Source organism: Arachis hypogaea, chromosome 20 (genome assembly GCF_003086295.3).
Source record: "Arachis hypogaea cultivar Tifrunner chromosome 20, arahy.Tifrunner.gnm2.J5K5, whole genome shotgun sequence".
Classification (NCBI taxonomy): Eukaryota; Viridiplantae; Streptophyta; class Magnoliopsida; order Fabales; family Fabaceae; genus Arachis; species Arachis hypogaea.
The window spans coordinates 83,166,457-83,172,546 of NC_092055.1; positions in this window are offsets into that span (position 1 = coordinate 83,166,457).

Here is a 6,090-nt window from a genome sequence, read left to right on the forward strand (position 1 = left end):
CTAGCTCTGTCTCTTACAGCAAAAGAGAAAAGCATAAGCCTGTAGACCTCGGGATCAACTCCATTGGTCTTGACTATGTCACATTTTTGCAAGAATTCAGCCAAAAACTGATGAGGATCTTCCATTGGATGTCCATGGAACTTGCAATTCTGCTGCATTAGAAAAACTAATTGAGGCTTAAGCTCAAAGTTGTTTGCTCGAATTGCAGGAATTGAGATACTTCTTCCATAGAAGTTAGAAGAGGGTGCAATAAAGTCACCAAGCATCTTCCTTGCACCTCCACCATTGTTATTAGGTTCGGCCATGTCTCCTTCTTGTTCGAAAATTTCTGTCAAGTCCTATCCAGAGAATTGTGCCTTAGCTTCCCTTAGCTTCCTCGTCAGAGTCCTTTCAGGTTCAGGGTCAGCTTCAACAAGAATGTTCTTATCCTTGTTCCTGCTCATATGAAAAAGAAGAGAACAAAAAAGAAGAGGAATCCCCTATGTCACAGTATAGAGATTCCTTTATGTGAGTAGAAGAATAGGAGAATAGAAGAAGGAGATGAGAAAAATTTGAACACAGAGGAGAAGAGTGGGTTCGAATTATGAGTAGAAGAGGAATGTTAGTAGATAAATAAATAAAAGGAGATGAGAGAGGGGGAGAGAATTCGAATTTAATTTAAAATAAAAGGAAAATATTTTTGTTTTTATTTTAATTATTAGTTAGTATTCGAAAATTAAGAAATAAAATTAAATTAAAATTTAAAACAATTAGTTAATGAAAAGAAATTTTGAAAAAAAATTTAGTGATTTTCGAAAATTGGTGAGAGGAAAGTAGTTAGATAGTTTTGAAAAAGACAAGAATTTAAAAATCAAACAAAAAGTTAAGTGGTTAATTGAAAAAGATTTGAAAATCAATTTTGAAAAGATAAGAAGTTAGAGAAGATTTTGAAATTGATTTTGAAAAAGATGTGATTGAAAATAATTTTGAAAAAGATTTGAAAAGAAATTTAAAAAGATTTGATTTTGAAAATTAAAGTTGATTACTTGACTAACAAGAAATTAAAAGATATGATTCTAAAATTTAAAGATTGAACCTTTCTTAATAAGCAAATGACAAACTTTAAAATTTTTGAATCAATCACATTAATTGTTAGTAAAGATTTTGAAATTATGAAATGAAATTAAGAAAAAGATTTTGAAAATCATTTTTAAAATTTTCGAAAATCATAAAAGAAAAATGAAAAAGATTTGATTTTTGAAAAAGATTTGAAAAAGATAGAATTTTTAAATTGAAAATTTGATTTGACTAATAAGAAACAATTAAATTTTAAAAATTTATGACTAAATCAATTCAAATTTCCGAAATTTATGAGAAAAAAAAGGAAAGATATATTTTTTATTTTTGAATTTTTAATGAGGAAAGAGAAAAACATAAAAATGACACAAAACACAAGGAATTAAGATCAAAACTAAGAATGCATGCAAGAACACTTTGAATGTCAAGATGAACACCAAGAACACTTTGAAGATCAAGATAAACATCAAGAACACATTTTTAAAAATATTTAAGAAAGAAAAACATGCAAGACACCAAACTTAAAAATTTTTAAACTTTAAACACTAATAATTCAAAAATGCATATGAAAAACAAGAAAAGACACAAAACAAGAAAAATTAAAGATCAAACAAAGACAATCATCAAGAATAACTTGAAGATCAATGAAGAAACATAATGCATATTTTTTTTTTGAAAATTTTTAAGATAATTTAAAGTTATGCAATTGACACCAAACTTAAAATTTGACACTAGACTCAAACAAGAAACACAATTTTTGGTTTTTATTATTTTATGAAATTTTTTGTATTTTTCGAAAATTATTTGGAAAAAGAAAAAAAAATATAAGTCAGAATTTTTAATATGAATTCCAGGAATCATGCAGTGTTAGTCTAAAGCTTCAGTCTAAAAAAGATTAGACATGGCTAGCCAAGCTTCAGTAGGACATTACATACAACAGCCAAATTGATGGGAATCAATTAGCTCTTGTGATGATAAAAGCATCATCTGAAACTCTATAATTCATTCTTAAAAATTCTGAAGAACATAGAATAATTTATTTTTTTTGAAATTTTTTTTTTCAAAAATAAAAAGCTTAAAAATAAAATAAAATTACCTAATCTGAGCAACAAGATGAACTATCAGTTGTCCAAACTCGAACAATCCCCGGCAACGGCGCCAAAAACTTGGTGCAAGAAATTGTGATCTCTAGCAACGGCGCCAAAAACTCAATACGCACATTCATGATCTCAAATTCTTTTTCACAACTCTGATACAACTAACCAGCAAGTGCATGATGCACGAAAAACTTGTCTCGTAACAAATTTTCTTTCGGCAAGTGTACCGAATTTGTCGTCAAGTAAAAACTCACAATAGAGTGAGGTCGAATCCCACAGGGATTGATTGATCAAGCAACTTTAATTAGAGGAATGTTCTAGTTGAGCGAATCAGAATTTGAGTTAAGAATTGCAGAAAATTAAATGGCGGGAAAGTAAATAACAGAAAAGTAAATGCTAGAAATAAAGAGCTGAATGTAGATGACGGAAAGTAAATTGCAGAATCTTAAATGGGAATGGGAAAATTGCTCATAAAAGTAAATGACAGAAATTAAAGAGAATGGGTAAGATCAGAAATGGGGAGTTCATTGGGCTCAGGAGATGTTGTATTCTCTGGATCAATTTCATTTTCATCTCTTCCTCAATCAATTCACTCATTGATCTCCTTGGCAATCTTAAGTGATCGAATTACAATTCCTTGTAATTCAATCTCTCAAATCTTGATCAATAGCCAATTCCTTGGTCAATTGCTCATGAGAAGAGATGAAGTATGGTCACTGATTATACCACATGCATTTCCCAAATCAGGTGTTCAGAGGATTATAGTCACATATCCATCCAAACCCAATTTGGTCCAGCATGAGAAAGCATTTCTAGCATGATCTCTTCATTTCTCTTTCAAGGTTCAGAAGAGATCCAAGTTTGAATAGCTTCTTTTCCAAGATAACTACCCAATTGGATGAAGATCGAAAGCTTTCAAGTAAAATCAAGAGAAAAGATAGAAGAAGAATAATGAAAACTAGTATTGATCCATCAAATTACAATAGAGCTCCCTAACCCAATGAAAGGGGTTTAGTTGTTCATAGCTCTGGAAAATGAAAACAAAGATGGAGAATACATGATGAAACTAGAAGTGCAGAGGAAGTAAAATACAGAGAGTAGTTCTATGCCAAGAGGCTCCCTATAATTTCCAACTCCCCATTTAATTCAAAGCTACTCCTATATATACTACTCTTCTGTTCTTCTAGTTGGCTCTTCAAGTCTTGGGTATGGGCCTTTGGATCTTGAGTTTGAAGCAGTTCTTTTCTTCATTGGGCTTGGCTTTACTTGCAGAGAGAAAGTGTGAAGTGGGCAGAGACTTTAGCTCAGGACGTTAGTGGTGTTAACGTTCAGTGAAAATATGGGTTCGAGAACGTCAGTGACAATCACCTTTTTCACTAACGTTTCTCACCCAAGTAAGAGCCACGTTATCTTCAACGTTAGTGGCACAAACGTTGCCACTAACGTTGCCTCTTTGTCCTTTGCACACGTTATTAGGACTTGCCTTTCCCAATAGCGTTGAGAAGCCTCCCCCTTCCCTACGTTAGAGTCCACGTTAACTTAGTTAACGTGGCTCTTTTAACGAAGGCTTGCCAACCTTCGAGAATGTTAGTGACACTTACCATTGTCACTAACGTTCCAATGTGCCCCTATTTCTCAAGTTAGAGTCCACGTTAACTAGGTTAACATGGCTTCTAGCGTGGCCATGCTAGCTGATGAGCGGATATTTTATACGCTTTTTGGGGTTAATTTCATATAGTTTCTACTATATTCTAGTTAGTTTTTAGTTTATTTCCATTATTTTTTAGGAAAAATTCATATTTCTGGACTTTACTATGAGTTGTGTGTTTTTCTGTAATTTCAGGTATTTTTCTGGCTGAAATTGAGGGAGCTGAGCAAAAATCTGATTCAGGCTGAAATAGGACTGCTGATGCTGTTGGATTCTGACCTCCCTGCACTCAAAGTGGATTTTCTGGAGCTACAGAACTCAACATGGCGCGCTTCCAATTGCGTTGGAAAGTAGACATCCAGGGCTTTCCAGCAATATATAATAGTCCATACTTTGCTCAAGGATAGACGACGTAAACTGGCGTTCAACGCCAGTTCTCTGCCCAATTCTGGCGTCCAGCGCCAGAAAAGGATTAAAAGTTGGAGTTCAATGCCAGAAATGGATCCAAACCTGGCGTTGAATGCCCAAAACAGCCTTATGCACGTGAATTGTTTAAGTCTCAGCCCCAGCACACACCAAGTGGGCCCCAGAAGTGGATCTCTGCACCACCCATCATAGTTTACTCATTTTTTGTAAACCTAGGCTACTAGTTTAGTATTTAAACAACTTTTAGAGACTTATTTTGTATCTCATGACATTTTAGATCTAAACTTTGTACTCTTTGACGGCATGAGTCTCTAAATTCCATTGTTGGGGGTGAGGAGCTCTGCTGTGTCTCGATGAATTAATGCAAGTATTTCTGTTTTCCATTCAAACATGTGTGTTCCTATCTAAGATATCCATTCGCGCCTAACTATGGAGAAGGTGATGATCAGTGACACTCATCACCTTCCTCAATCCATGAACGTGTGTCTGACAATCACCTCCGTTCTACATCAGATTGAATGAATATCTCTTAGATTCCTTAATCAGAATCTCCGTGGTATAAGCTAGATTGATGGCGGTATTCATGAGAATCCGGAAGGTCTAAACCTTGTATGTGGTATTCCGAGTAGGATTCTGGAATTGGATGACTGTGATGAGCTTCAAACTCGCGAGTGCTGGGTGTAGTGACAGACGCAAAAGGATAGTAAATCCTATTCCGGTATGACTGAGAACCTGTAGATGATTAGCCGTGCGGTGACAGCGCACCTGGACCCTTTTCACTGGAAGGATGGATGGTAGCCATTGACAATGGTGATCCACCTACACACAGCTTGCCATAGGAGGACATGCGTGCGTGAATCAGAAGACAGAGGAAAGCAGAGATTCAGAAGACAAAGCATCTCCAAAACTCCAACATATTCTCCATTACTGCATAACAAGTAACCGTTAACCCATACTCTCTTGTTTATTCGAAATTCAATTGATAAATAAAATTGACTTCCTGACTAAGAATTGCAAGATAACCATAGATTGCTTCAAACCAACAATCTCTGTGGGATTCGACCCTTACTCACGTAAGGTATTACTTGGACGACCCAGTGCACTTGCTGGTTAGTGGTACGGGTTGTGAAAAGTGTGATTCACAATTCATGCACCAAGTTTTTGGCGCCGTTGCCGGGGATTGTTCATGTTTGGACAACTAACGGTTTATTTTGTTGCTTAGATTAGGAAAAATTTCTCTTTTTTTTTTGTTTAGAGTCTCTTATTATTGTCGTGTTAAAATTTTAGAATCCTTATTTCTTTTTTTTTAAATCTTTTTCAAAAATAATTTTTTTTTATTAAACCTTGTGCCAAACTTTAAGTTTGGTATTCTCTTAAAACTTTCGAAAATTTATTTTGGTTTTCTAAAAATTTTAAGTTTGGTGTTCTTCCTTCATGTTCTTGTGTTCTTGTGAGTCTTCAAAGTGTTCTTGAGTTTTCCTCGTGTCTTGATCTTAAAATTTTTAAGTTTGGTATTCCTTGGTGTTTTTCCCTCAAAAAAAAAAATTTTCGAAAACAAGGAGCATTAGATCTAAAAATTTTAAATCATGTGCTATCTTATTGCTTTTCTCTCTATTTTAAAGCATCTCTTTCGAAAATCAATTTTTAAAACTCATATTTTTTTCAAAACTTTCTAACCACTTTCTCTCTCCTCAATTTTTTGAAAATCTTCACCCATTTTTATTTATCTTTATCTTATTTTCGAAATAAAAAAATAAAAAAAATATTTTCTCTATTTTACATCATCTCCCTTTCTCCATCATGGATCTAAGCGGAAATGAACAGTCCAGGAGGACTCTGGGGTCATATTCTAACCCCTCTACT